Consider the following 14,010-nt stretch of genomic DNA (forward strand, 5'->3'; position numbering starts at 1 on the left):
CATACCCCCTCCAAGGATGGCCAGCCACAGCCAAATCAGCAGGTGTGTGTGTGTGTGTGTGTGTGTGTGTGTGTGTGTGTGTGTGTGTGTGTGTGTGTGTGTGTGTGTGTGTGTGTGTGTGTGTGTGTGTGTGTGTGTGTGTGTGTGTGTGTGTGTGTGTGTGTGTGTGTGTGTGTGTGAGTGTGAGAGAAAGCAGGAGAGAAAATAGAATTACTGCCTCATGGTTGCCTGCCCACGCCACCATTAGTTTGAGGTTAGAACCTATGAGTTGTCATGTAAAATACTATTCATGTGAAATTTTGTCATAATTGCTGTCTTGAATTATGGCTGAAAAGTATTTTGTGAGGTCACACTGACATTAATCTTGACCACCAAAATATAATCAGTTCATCCTGTTGTTTGTGCCAAATTTGCCTGCATCTTGACGACTGAATTTCCTCCCTCATACAGACAGGCTTGTAATTTTGAATGCTCACCATCTTCCTCTCTTCTTCTCTTCCTCTTGTTCTCTACTTTTCGCTCAAAATACTGCCACCGACTGTTAATACACTTTGCAGCTGGCAGAAAAGTGCAACACATTGTCCTGTGATCGTGGTTTGTACATGCATTACTGTAAACACACTGACAGGACTTGATGCGAATTAGATTAATCGTGATAATAAACTGCCTTTAGTGGATGCAGATTCTTCCGTAAAGGGCTCTAGTAGTTAATGAATGGTTTGATGAGAATGAAAATGATGTGAATTGTGTGCTAATTGCAATTAAATGTGTTGGACAGTTAGCAGCTCCTCTTTATGGTGGCTGGAAATCTTATAAAGGAATTTATGTTTTCCACATACCTATATTTGTTTTATCCAACCAACCAACCAACCAACCAAACATGTTGCTCATTTGTACTACCTGGAGATGCATTTGATACAATCCTGTAGACAACTTATCAAACGTGTAAGATAGGACAAATCAAACCCCGTCCCTGAGATATGGTCAGCCATGTCATGGCCTGAACAGCCTCTTTCAGGGACCTTGTGCTCATCTATTGCCTTCCTGATTGCCATGGGAGATTAGCTGACCTCAGGACCTGAGAGGAGCTGGTATTACTCACCTTGGCCATGCCCTCTCTGCTCTGCAGTTTCCAATCAGATGTGGTGCCAGGCTCCTATTCCCCTGCAACCTCTCCTGGAGGTCATGGTTCTGTGAAACATCTGCTGTGACAAATAGTCGCTGGATGGTTGGCCCATAGAGACACAAGGAGAGGGTCTGTGTGAAATGGAGACAGGGAGAAATGTTACAGTACAGTATATGAAGAGGAAAGGCCTACGTGCTGGGAATCATTCCTCCAGGAACCACTTATGCAAAAGGATTTTTTTTTTTTAAAGGAAACAATGTCATCATTGTATAATAATTCTCAGGCTGCTAATTAAGTTTGTCTTTTGTTCAGTAGCTGTCTTCATCAATTGAAAGATTCCACACCAAGCAAACAGGCATATCATTTTAATGACATCAACAAGCACTGACTATCTTTTCGATGGTCTATCCTCCTGACTGTTTGCTCATACAGGCTTTGCATACTCGCTCTTGAGAATTTCTGTACAGGCCTCTTTGATGATCTCTTACCTTCAGTTCACCTCAAAACTCAGAAAACACACTTGTGGAAAGATGCAGAGGGAGAAAGACAAAGTGGGGGGAGAGAGAGTGATGGCAAGTCCAAAGATGTTTTAAACATGAGCCAGTTTAGTTGCCTGTGTTTTGCTCTCAGCCATAATTAAATTCTTAATTAGTGAGCCCTCTGGAAGAAACACATGAAGATGGAATTCAATTTAGAGCCCTAACTCATTTGGCCAACAGTAAGGAAGGAAAAGAGAGAGGGGAAGTGGTGCTGTAGAGGTAAGGAGGCAAACCCAGAAGCAACAAATGCGAGAATCGTTTTAACTTTAACTCGCTGTGTTAGTGCCTTCCTTGCAATTAAGTTGTTTCTACTATACAGTGAACAGTGAACCTCTGTTGCTGATATCGCCTCCATCGACACCAGCCTGAAGATGGAAGAAAGACTTTATTAATTCCTTGGTCTTGAACTTATCTGTCATTACAGTGCTGCATGGATGGAAGACTTGTCGTGCACCAAGTCTGCCTCCAGAGACGAAGAACATGGTTGAGCTGGTTTTATTTAAAAAAAAAAAAAAAAACTTTAGGGGAAGGGAGTAGGATTCCGAAGAAACCTGAAGACTGTCATGCACATCTTATGATCCAGATCAACTCTCCTCATCCCCTCCAAGATACTGCACTATGCTGGACCAGGAAACCAAGCTCTACCCACAGGCTGGCCTGACAACTCCAACTCATCCAAGTGGGAAATAGAGAATCCATTTTTTAATATGTCTGCTAAGGTCTTTAGTCATGCCTGGCCTCTCCCTGCGCCTGTCTGGCCTTACCCCTAGAACGGCTGTGACATAGCTGCGAGGCTCCGAGGAGGAGTGTGGATTTGCCGCAGCCCTTTGATGTGTCAGCAGTGCGTTGGCGGCACACCTCTGTGCAATATTGAAATGTGATGCAATGACGATAGGTGAGGGTGAAGAACCGCCAGCGGCTAATTGAATATGCTCTGCCCTGCACGATATTCCTTGGCTCTAGGTCCGCAATTCAGCCCTTGAAATTGCAGATGTGTTGTGTGCATGTGTGTATGTGTGTGTGTTTGCACATGTGCCAATCCAAGTATGTGGGAATTCAAGTGCAATGAGCAAAACACTAACTCCAACTGTTCTTCTGACCTGTTTTCCATCTTAAAATAAACTGATATGTAAAAATAGATACATAGGATCATGTGGAAAAATCCTCACTCCAGCCAGAAGCTGTGCCCGACTCCATGAACTGATGGTGAGCTAGGGGGTCAACTCCCAGGTGATAGTGTGTACTGGGAGGCAAGCTGACAAATTTGCTCATGGTATGACCTTCGCAGGCACGGCGGAGCTCTGCTGATCTGGAAGTAAGCAGCCGGCTTCCTGGGAGAACGGAGGCCTCGTTGCCGGTGGAGCGGAGCTGCGAGTAACGGGGATGATTGTGCAGTCAGATCAGCTCTGCAGAGGCGAGGGTTTAGAGGCTTTAACGTGTACGCAGCACATGTAATCCCCGAGCCCCAGGGTAGAAATGTGTGCCAGTAGGATTCTCAGCAGCGATGCCATTCTGACGAGGATCGAGAAAAGATATTTTATTATAAACATTTTCACGTACTTAATTACTGTAGGATACACAAGTTTTCTTCTTCTTACTTTTCACAATGTCCAACAAATCTTTCAGCTATCTCCTTCAAATAGCACTGGGCCTGGAAGTAGAGTTTGTCAATTTGCATCTCTCAGACAAACAGCTTTGCCTTGATTCATCAAACAAAATCAGCAGGTTTAATGAGTGTGTGTGGAGGTCCTGCTACAACCACAGTGTGCAGCTCTGCGTGATAACCCCATCCTCTAATCACCCTATTAGAAGCACTATTTAGAAAATCATGAGTGTTGGATGATTAATGCTTCTTTTCTTTTATCAAAACTGAAAACCCTGAACAAGATCAGGGCACTGTGCTTATTGAAGTTCTGTGTTCTCCACCTCCTCTCTCTCCTGTCTCAACCCTTCCCTTGCCTTAGTTCACACCTCCCATAGGGAGAGTGAGGAAACCACGCATCAGCATTGCCGCATTGTGCAGGAACAGAAAGAAAAAAAAGGAAAAGAAAAAGGCTCTTTGCAAAACTGTGCTGTCTTGTAAGACATAAGCATGGGAAGAGTTAGTCATTATTTTGTGCAGAATCTGTGACAAAAGAACTACTTAGTACAGAGGGTGAATTTAGAGCAGGGCATATCCATATCACAAATACTGAGTTAAAAGCAACGCAATTTAGGTGACCTTATGTATATGGAAATCAAACTTTCAACTCACCCCAGTACTTTAAATTAATCGTGTTTCTTGTAAAAGTCTTCTTGTAAAATTCTGCCAATTTCCACCTCTTATACAACAGTATTCTTAAAATCTCAACAATCAGCCCCCTGGTTACATTCACTTTAATGTTGTTGTGTGAAACTATGTGAGAATTAAAAACGTCTAATAGCATGAGAGTGCTGCTTGAAGCGCTGTGAATTTTACCCTCTTTAGAGTGATTAATCATTGTGAGGAGTTGATAATTTCCTTTTCAAAGCAGCATTACTTTTTCTGCCTGTAATCATATCAATCATCGCTTCTTGTCCTTGAATTAATTTTTCAGTTTTCTGACAAAGCAGCCGCTTCATGATACGTTGCGAGCGTGTGCGCAACAGATGATCTAACTCATAATTTATGCAATCAGATACATGCATGAGCTACTCAGAGGATCTTGATCTTCTAAGAGGTCGTCAGAGGAAATCAATCACATGAGAATGTGAAAAAAAACAAAAAAACGTGACTGATCTGATCCAATCGGATAGAATACACGCGGGTTAATGTTGGTTTATTATCACGATAACATCATCCATAAGTCACTCTGCCTTTTTGAAGAAAATGTAGTCAACACATACCCTATTCCCACACTGATGTGCATGAACAAATGAATAGACAAATTAAATCAGATTATTAGATTAAAGGGAAACTGTAATCAGGATCGTATGTGCTGCGGAAGATTCTTAAAAGCAGCGTGTGATGTGGATGCTCATTTAGCTTGAAAGGAAAAGGGAAGCTGTTTAGCAAACAGAAAATTACACCTTATGAAGTCTCACAAGAGGCTATCTGAGCTAGAATAAATGAAATTTAAATTTATCTCAAGCATCTGTGTAGAGAAAGCCATGGTTCCAGGCATTAACTGTTTTTATGCTTTTCAGTAAGTGGCACTCATTTCAACCAGAAAAGGTCTCATTTTTTAATATTTATGTGTTGTGTGCAAAAAAAAGACTGTCAACCATGAGACTGCCGTGAGACAAGCTTATTTATTCCATCACCTGTCAACTACATTTCTCTGAGCGCTTCCCTTGTGTGCCGCTTGCTTGACATACTGCAGGAAGTCTATGATATTTCCTTGTATTAGGAACCTGAGTTTAACATAGGGCGCAGCTCCGTGCTGACATGCAGAGCAGACTGATGGGTGCTGTGCTACTTTTAAATACAATTTTCTGCTGGTTTGAGGGGGTTAATTATATCTAGGTCACTGTTTTTTGATGAGATCTACCAGCAAACACAAGCAAAAAGAAAATGAAAAAAACTGCATATAAGCAACACAAAAAAGAATCTGCATGTGTGTACATATGTAGGCAACAGACACACAAACACAAATACACACGCAGTGCATAGTGAATTCACAAATCCTACATTCAGAAGCCTCCAGAGCAACTAAGCTACTGGATGGATGCCTGGAAACTAGGTCATCTAAATCCTTAAATGCAGTCTTTTTTTAAATTCCAAGTAATTCATTTAATCTCCAACATCTTGCATTTGCATCTGCATTCGTGTTCGATGCTAGGGAATATGTTGAGCAGTGAAACAATCAAAGAGTGTCCCAGATTCCTGTCAGAGCAGAACTGGTGGCCGTGCCCCCCCAACGGTGTCACACTGTGACAAATCCAACAATTCTGACCAAGCAAAAATCTGATCAAAATATTACCAGTAAAGTGCAGCTCAAGTTCATATTGTACAGTACATCTAATGGAGGGTAAAAAAAAAAAAGCATCTATTAAAGTCCACATCATCTTCTGAGTGATACAAGGCAATCCAAAAATACTCTCTGTATAAAAGACTAACAGAGCAATCTGAAGTGACACAAGTGTGTGTGACCTCTCATACTGTGGCTGTCTAACATCTCCACCTCTCCTTGGTCAGTTAATTAGGTCATTCTCAGTGGGGGTTGTTAATTCGACCCCTGATACTGTCACACTGTGTAAGATTAATACTTGCAATTGTTGGTTCTGTGTTAACCCTTTCCATCCACTTCCATGCAGCATTACATTGTACAGGACTATTCCTGTTGCATGCTCAAATTCTGGGCCCATGTATGTTCAGTCTGACCTCTGCTGTGCTGTCCTCTTGAGATTTATGTGTTGATCTGTCGTTGCTACACATAAAAATACACATGCATATTAGGCTTTGTGGGCTGTTGCCGTTTTCTTGCACTGGTGTCACCAAAATAAATCCAAGTACATGAGTAATTTTTAAAGAACGCCTCACCATGTGAGCAATTTTTAGACATTAAAGGATCTGTGGTTCTGTTTGTTGCAAGTCCAAATATAATCTGTAACATTAGGCAATGAGCTAATTAGGAGAGCCCTTTAAGCACAAGCTGTTATGGATATTCTGAGACAATAGACAGATACCCAGCAGCACCCAAATGTTTGGAAAACTTAGAACATTAAAATTTGCCCAGAGCCAACTTGAAGTGCCTTCTTAATATAAAGTACAGGCCGACTATGCCAGGGAGCACATTTGCAAACTCCCTGAAAGTGCTTAACTGGCATGAACAGCGCGGAAGGTTAATTGAAAGTGCAGACAAATCAGTTTATCGCCTTTAACCACAGTTTAGTGCAAACAAAACAAACTGTAAGCATGATTCAGCCATTAGAGAGGTAAAGCCACACACTCATTCTTCCCACACAGAAACATCTCGGCATTAAACTTCGGAGCGACAGTAGCCATTTCCCAACTTCATTAACTGGAACATCATTATGCAGATACTGTTCTGAATCCCTATCTGCAATTTGCAGACGCACCCTTGAGTGTTGCATTATTAGGTTGCTGCTCTGATTTATTCTCACTGATGCTGTAGATCAATCTAAATGATGCCTTTCATTTCATGGGTTGTTTGGAATGATGCATGTTACCGCTCTTTAATTGAGATGTTCAGCCCCTCCCTCGTGTCCCTTCCTGACATTTACTGGGGGATCCGATGAAAAGAAGAATTTGCATATCAAACACTGGTTAAACTATTATCCTGGGAAATGTTTTTCTCCCATTTAGCGCAGTTTTTTTTCAGTTGTTTGTTTATCTATTATTTTCCGCATCATGATTATTTCATTGTTTTAAAGTGAATATGTCAGCATTGTTTACAGCATGAGGCTGGGTGACATGAAGATCGGAGATGATCTGAGGGTTGCTGTTTTGAAGTTCACTCAATAGTGTGCAACACATGTTAGGACGAGGTCGCTATTTGAGTCCAAAGTCAGAGGTACAATTTAAAATCTACATCAATATCTGAAAGGACAAATTACACACTGAGAGCAAAATGACAAAAAAGAGTCTGTCGATAAACGAAAAATGGCGGATGGGCGCTTCAGTGTGTGATGGTTTGTGCATCAGTCAAATTCAAGCCAAAAAAGCTAAAAAGTCAACCTTTTCTCTTACAGTAAGAATGTTCCATCACATGTGGCAACATCCCCCTCTTTTCTCCCATCACTGCCACTAGCCTTCATAAATAATTAAAGATTTAATCTGTGATATTTTCAAAGGTCAGATGCACAACAAAGAGAAAGAAATGCCAGTCCTTCCTCTACAGAAGCTCGTTTGGTAATCACTCAATACTGGGTTTTCACCTGAAACCTCCATCAAGTGGGTCAGAAGATATGACGATGTGTGTGGAAGGGGGAGGAGCGGAGCGGGGTGAAGAAGAAAGGGTGGGGAAGCTGCCATAACCAAACAATGTTGAATCTACCATTGTCGTAAAGACACGTCATGAATATTTCATCCTTTTGTCTGGAACTGGGCAGGACTGATGTCTAGGGGAGCCGCTGTGTCCCTGAGACCTGAGCCACTGTACTGGGTGACAACCGGGGGAGGACAGCCCCTTAGCCTGCCCACAGGTTCAGAGCCAGAGGCCACGGGCTCTGGCATGCATAAATGTCTGCTCCATGCATTAAATGGATGCGGCCTTGATGGATTTCTTCTCCTGATGCATTATCAATGAGACCCACTCTCTGCATCACAGCCCTAGTCGAGACAGAAAGGGCTCTATCTTCTATTTCCCTCTTCAGTGCTTCCCTCACCTGAGAGGCAATGGAAGTTTAAACAGACACCTCTGGGTGAGGTTTGAATCTTTAACCAGTGAGGCATTATTTAAGCACTTTAGTCTCTCGCTCTTATGTTTTGTAAGTCTGCTGTTCAAATAATAACATATCTGCCTCAAATCACAATGTGCTTACTTAAAGTATATAATCAAAAACTAAAAATAAATAACTGTTAAATAAATAACACAACTGAACACAAAGGTGCAGCTGCTCTGCTGAATGTACTGTTTCCCTTTCTTTTGTTAGACGTACAGTATATTGTGCTAAAGTTGCAAACTTGTCAAGCTGAGTGAGACTTAAACTCACTGAATATGCATGAGCTCTTCAGTACTGAGTTTTTCTTTCTTTCTTTTTTATTGAAATCATATTCACATTGCGTCCACTCTGTTAGTGCAGCTGACTCATCTGCTTGTTCTTTCCATCAGATTTCAGCTCAGACCCAGCGAGGTTTCGTCTCTTTATAGCACCCCGGCAGAAAAATGGAAGACTTCACTGGAGTAAAAGTTTCCCTCCACTTCAGCGGTGCTGAGGGTAGCCTTAGCCTCTCTCACACATTTTGTCTCTCCTGCATTCACACTTCATGACTCACTTGACTCGTATTCCTTTTGTGCCGTCTCCTCCATAAAGCTGGCAGAGTGGGTTGCTGTCAGACAGATATGAGAAGCTGATTGTGTTTATCTTGCAACGAGAGTAAAAGACTTTGATTTGATGTTGTTTGTGCATTAACAGTCAAACAAGGCATCAACAAACTGATGGAGGTTTTGTTTTCAGGTATTATGCAATTTGTTCTTTTTTTATATACTACCGTTTTTTTTTTTTCTTAAATCTCATTACAGTCCACCAACCGAACCTGCACCTCTACTCCACACAATCTCAGTTTCCTGTCAAACCCAATTATCTTTCCCAAGCTTCTTTTAGATTTGCTGATTTCTGAAAAGACTGCTTCTTGTTTCAGTCTTCTTTTGTGCTTATTTTAATAGGTTTTGTTACTAGAGTATACAAAGCAGTGGCAGGCAGGAAAAACAAGAAGACAGAGAAGGCATCAATGGATGCAGGCTGAAGACACTGTCGCAGTGACACCTCACCAGCAGAACATCCTGTTGTTCCTGTTCTCTCTACAAAGTCCCTCTCTCATTCTTTTCTTCGCCCATGCTTCTTCACTCCGCCTGAGCTTGTTATTTGTCATCCTGGCTCCCTGCATGTCAATCTATTGTTCTTGAGCAACATCTGACGGTATTAATTAATATAAACATGGGTCACAGTGCTGGTAAAAGCCGAGCAAGGTCAAAGATCCAATTTAAAAGAGATAAAATGTGAGATCAGAATGTGTGCATGCGAGAGACAAAGTGAGAGTGGGAATTCGTGTGAGCCTGTCTGCATAATTGTATGCCTCCCTCATTTAATACTCACCTGCTTGGTCTGAGGGGGTGTTTACTTGTCAGAGGTTGTTTTTGGTGTCCTCTGTTTGTAGCACCTACTGTTTTTAACCTCCGCTCTGCCTTTGAGTTAGTATGAGTCTGTCAGGCTGCAAACATAGCTTGGCAGGCCCAAAACAGCCAGCCTTTCCATTAAACATTCATGAACTGCAGTGCAGTGGCACCAATGCAGAAAGGTCACTCAAGAATAATCGGTTTAGTCAGGTATAGCTCCGCACATCAACACGCCCGTCTATAATAAATAAATATGTTCCCTGCAGACCTGCACCTGGTAGCCTGCTCCTTTCATAATAGAAAAAGAAAATCTCATTCGTGCATGTTGCCGCTACTGAATATGTTGCTGAAGCAAATAATTCCATGCAGTCAGATTCTGCTAGAGAAAGAGATCATGTGTCTCCTGTTGGCTTCTCTGCGATGCCCCCCTGTAAAAACCTCCTCCCTATGTACAAATCCCTTAATGACCAAATTCCATCAACCTCACTGAGACCTCATCGAACCCTAACATTTCGCTTTCCAAATCCAGGTTTGTGGTTCCTGGAGTTTCACAGTCGAATGGGAGGCAAAGCCTTCAGCTATCAGGCTCCTCTCCTGTGGAACCAGCTCCTAGTTTGGGTTCAGGAGGCAGGCACCCTCTCTACATTTACGATTAGGCTTTAAACCTTCTTCTTTGATAAAGCTTATAGGGCTGTATGAGCCTGGCTCAGGTGAGCACTGAAGCAGCCCTTAGTTATGTTGCTATAGACCAATGCTGCAGGGGGAACTCCCATTAAGCATTGAACACCTCCTGTCTCTTCTTCTTCCTTCTCCTTCTCGCTCTCCCTGTCCCCATGAATTTATATCACACGATTGCATGTCATTAACTTGGTGTTTTCTCTCAAGTCATTTGTATGTCCTCTCTCCTATTTTTTCTCTCTGCCCTCATTCTGCAGGTGGTCTCTCTCTCTCCACACATCCCTTTCTCCTCCCTACCCCATTTCTCTGTTTTTGCAGACGGCTGTCCGGCTTGAGTCTGGTTTTGTAGTCTCCTCCTGTAAAAGTGGACTTTTTCCTCTCCACACACAAACTGATGGGTTTTTCTTATAATACTTTGAGGTCTTGACCTTACTCTGTAAAGTGAGATAATGTATGTTTTCGTTTGGCGCTTGATAAATAAAAGTGAATTGAACTGAACAATAAGTCTGTAGTCTGTATCTGAGAGATGAGGACCATGATTGTGCCATTAAAGACTCAGTTCACCCAAAACTCAGCACAACTTTTTTTTTCTGTCAGAGTGTGAGAGTAATCTACCCATCTAGGTGTCTTTTCTTTTAGATACTGTCTGTTGCTCATTATCAAAGGTATCTGATTTTCAGCAATCAAACAATGATGGCTACTGATAATTAAATGACTAAAGACAGGACTCTTGGAGTGTGTGTCCTACAATGAAACGTCCCTGTGCGCACTCATCCTCAATATAACCGCAGATGCTTTTTTTGAGTAATCATGTAAGTAAAGAAATATCTATGTTCACCCGAGGCAAATGGTATTGCGCCAGCATCAGCCCTGTGGCCTCGCATCTGCTTGAAAACAGTCATTGTATTTAAGGACAGTTCTCTTAAGTACACTGCAGTGGCTCTGTAAAGACAGATAGTTTAAACGGTTATTCACTTTGCATAGTGTCATTGCGGCATTAACCTTATCATTTTATCTTCGGCAGTTGCAGGTTGTTTAAAGCACACAGTGGTAGCTCAGGCCATTACAGAGTAATCACAGGGGATCTGATTCAATGGAGTGGGTAGGGCCGCTGGAAGGACCAGCAAAACAAATCACATTACACCTCAATTAACACCAGCGAGGCCTCTGGAGTCCAGTTTCATTCTCGGCAATAAAACTCTGTCTCTCACTAACACACTGTCCTCATCCAAATAGCCTAAACACCATACATCTGATGAAATGAGAGCAAGGCTGGAGCAGACAGACCACAGAGGAGAGGCCTTTGCTACACGTGTAAAATCACAGCTTCGGCAGAGCTAGTTACAGTGCAGAGCTGCAGCGTCTCACTTGGTTAATTATGAAATGCTGCATCTGGCACAGAGGGCAGCGAGCTGATAAGTCTGCCCTGTGGAGCAGCCGGTGTCCCCATCACAAGACAAGGACAGTCCAACAGAGTGCCCACTGCACAGCTCAGGGCCAATTACCCACCTGCTTCATGACTGCGGCTCATGGGTGTCACTTCATGCTAATACCAGTCCCATAATTGCCGTTGTTTTCCCAGTTAGAGGGTTATGGAAATGAGATCTTAGCAGGTTTTAAAAGCCACTCAAATTAGACCATACAACTGATTGGCTTTGTTCGGATCGTTAGATTCAAGAGCAGGAATTACTGATAAGAGACACAGCCAAATGCTGGTATTAAATAGTCATTAAAAAAAAGACTAGAAATTTTGGAGGCATATAAATCCAATTATCTGGTAAATTAAGCTTAATTGTACCTGCTGAAACTTTGCAGCTTTGAAAGCAACATGTAATTTGCATAAGAAATAAGCAAGAATAATTCATTGTGTAAAATTAAATAATCTTATCGTCAATAATCAACTCCAGCAACAATGTTATACCACTGTTCTAGTTGGGGTAGAATTCAAGTGGAGAATGTAGTAAATACATACAACAGTAGGAAGAGCATTTACTATTTCATTACCTGCTTTGTTATCGCTGTCACTATCTGTTTTTCACACTGGTTAAGCAGCGAGCTGGAATAACGCGTCTCCCATTAATTTCACAGTCAGTTCCAGAAGCTGCATCCTGCTCTCCCTCTCTTTGGCGTTATTTCCCTCAGGACATCACATGAGGGGTTCTGAAAGAAGGGAACAACTCAAGGTCAGAGAAATATTGTAGATGCCGCAAGGCCAAGACCTGTATTTTATTTTGCCCGTCATAACAATCCATGACAATGCTATCACTATAGAGGTGATTAACAATTGGGCTTGTTCGAAAGAGAAAAAAAACATCAGTCTTTATCAAGGCTTGGTCTCACAGGGTTGCTCTCTGAAAATGTCTTGCAAATTAAATATACAGATGCTCAATAATTAAAGAGGACAGCTTTGTGTTCAGCGGCACAGTGTGGTACCAGTCTTATCAGTACGAGTAAGAGCTATGTTCGGAAAAAACATTTTTGAGTGGAAATGTAGCCTTCCCCTAAATCCTCTGACTAATCAGTCAGTTCTATGCTTCAGCTGGTTTTAGCCTCCAAACATATTAGTGAAGATGATGATGAGTGACATGAACTTTTACATCTAGCCCCTATTAGCGAGCCTCCCTTGTCCCCCCTGCAACATTTACTATAGGAGGAGGCTTGACACATGCCCGTCAGTCACTCACCTCTCCCTTTTCCCCTCCTCCTGCCTGCACACATCCCTCCCCCCTCGCCTGCAGACTCAGACAAACACGCCTGTTGCCACCGGTGTCACAGCCAGCTGCCATCACCCTCAGTGTCTCTTGTCCCTTTTTCAACAGCAGGCTGAGACTCGGCAAGGAGAACTGAGTATAACGAACCACCAAATGCTAATGTCTAATCAGTAGTTTTCAATACTGGAAAATCGGTGTATTTATTAGGTTGTTCATTGGTAGAAGGAATGATCAGAGTATTGATCCAATCAACATTATCAATCACAAAATGAAGATGTAACATGACACAGCAGGAACGCCATTTCTCAAGTGTGAGCAAGAAATGGGGTGTTACTAGTCAAACTACAGGTTTTAGCACTCCAGCTTTTAGCACCAAATCAGACACAACATTCTGAAAGCTGTCACCTGATGGTGTGAATTTTTACCACTGCGGCTGTGACATGAAACCCTGTAACCCACTGACAAGTGATGTGATCGGGGGAGGAGAATGCTGCGTTGGAGCTGACATTCAAAGCCGTTCAGAAAACCTTCAACTAATTCAAACTGGTAGACTTCCTTCATACACTGAAGCCCAAACCCCAGTGTCTTTTGTGCTTTTTTTAAGTACATGCCAGGCATTTGACAAATACTGTGTTAAATGCGTCCATTTGTTTTATTGATTGCTCTTTCACAGGGGTGAAAGTGAACCATTAACTTCTTTCTTTGCTCTGAGAGTTTCCTGTATTGACCCGTTCTTGTTTGGGAATCTTCCAGAGAGGGCACTGACAGTGAGGAGACAGTAAACACAGACGAGCAGAGGCCTCGGAGAACACACAGAATTTCATCTCTGTGTGTCACCCGGTTGAATAAATAAATAAATAAATAAATAAATACAAACAAACATCTATTAGGCTGCCTGTTGCTTTTAAAGGAAATGTAAGGAGCGTGTGTGGCTGGCCTTTGATGCAGCCTGGGAGAACCTCACCTGCTGATACCGTCCTTCCTCCTTCTAATAATGAAGCCATCCTGCTCCAGCCTCTTCTCCACATTTCAAAGATTGCAATACTTACTGGGTTTCAAGCTTATGCCCCCAGTTTGCACTACATTATACATTGCGCTTACACCCACTTTTTCGAAAAATAAAAAGGCATGAGAGTCAAGCTCTCGCCGTGTGTTGCCTCACACAAGGCAGGATAAAACCTGCAGTGCAGTGACAG

The sequence above is a fragment of the Trachurus trachurus genome (assembly GCF_905171665.1).
Source record: "Trachurus trachurus genome assembly, chromosome: 15".
Classification (NCBI taxonomy): Eukaryota; Metazoa; Chordata; class Actinopteri; order Carangiformes; family Carangidae; genus Trachurus; species Trachurus trachurus.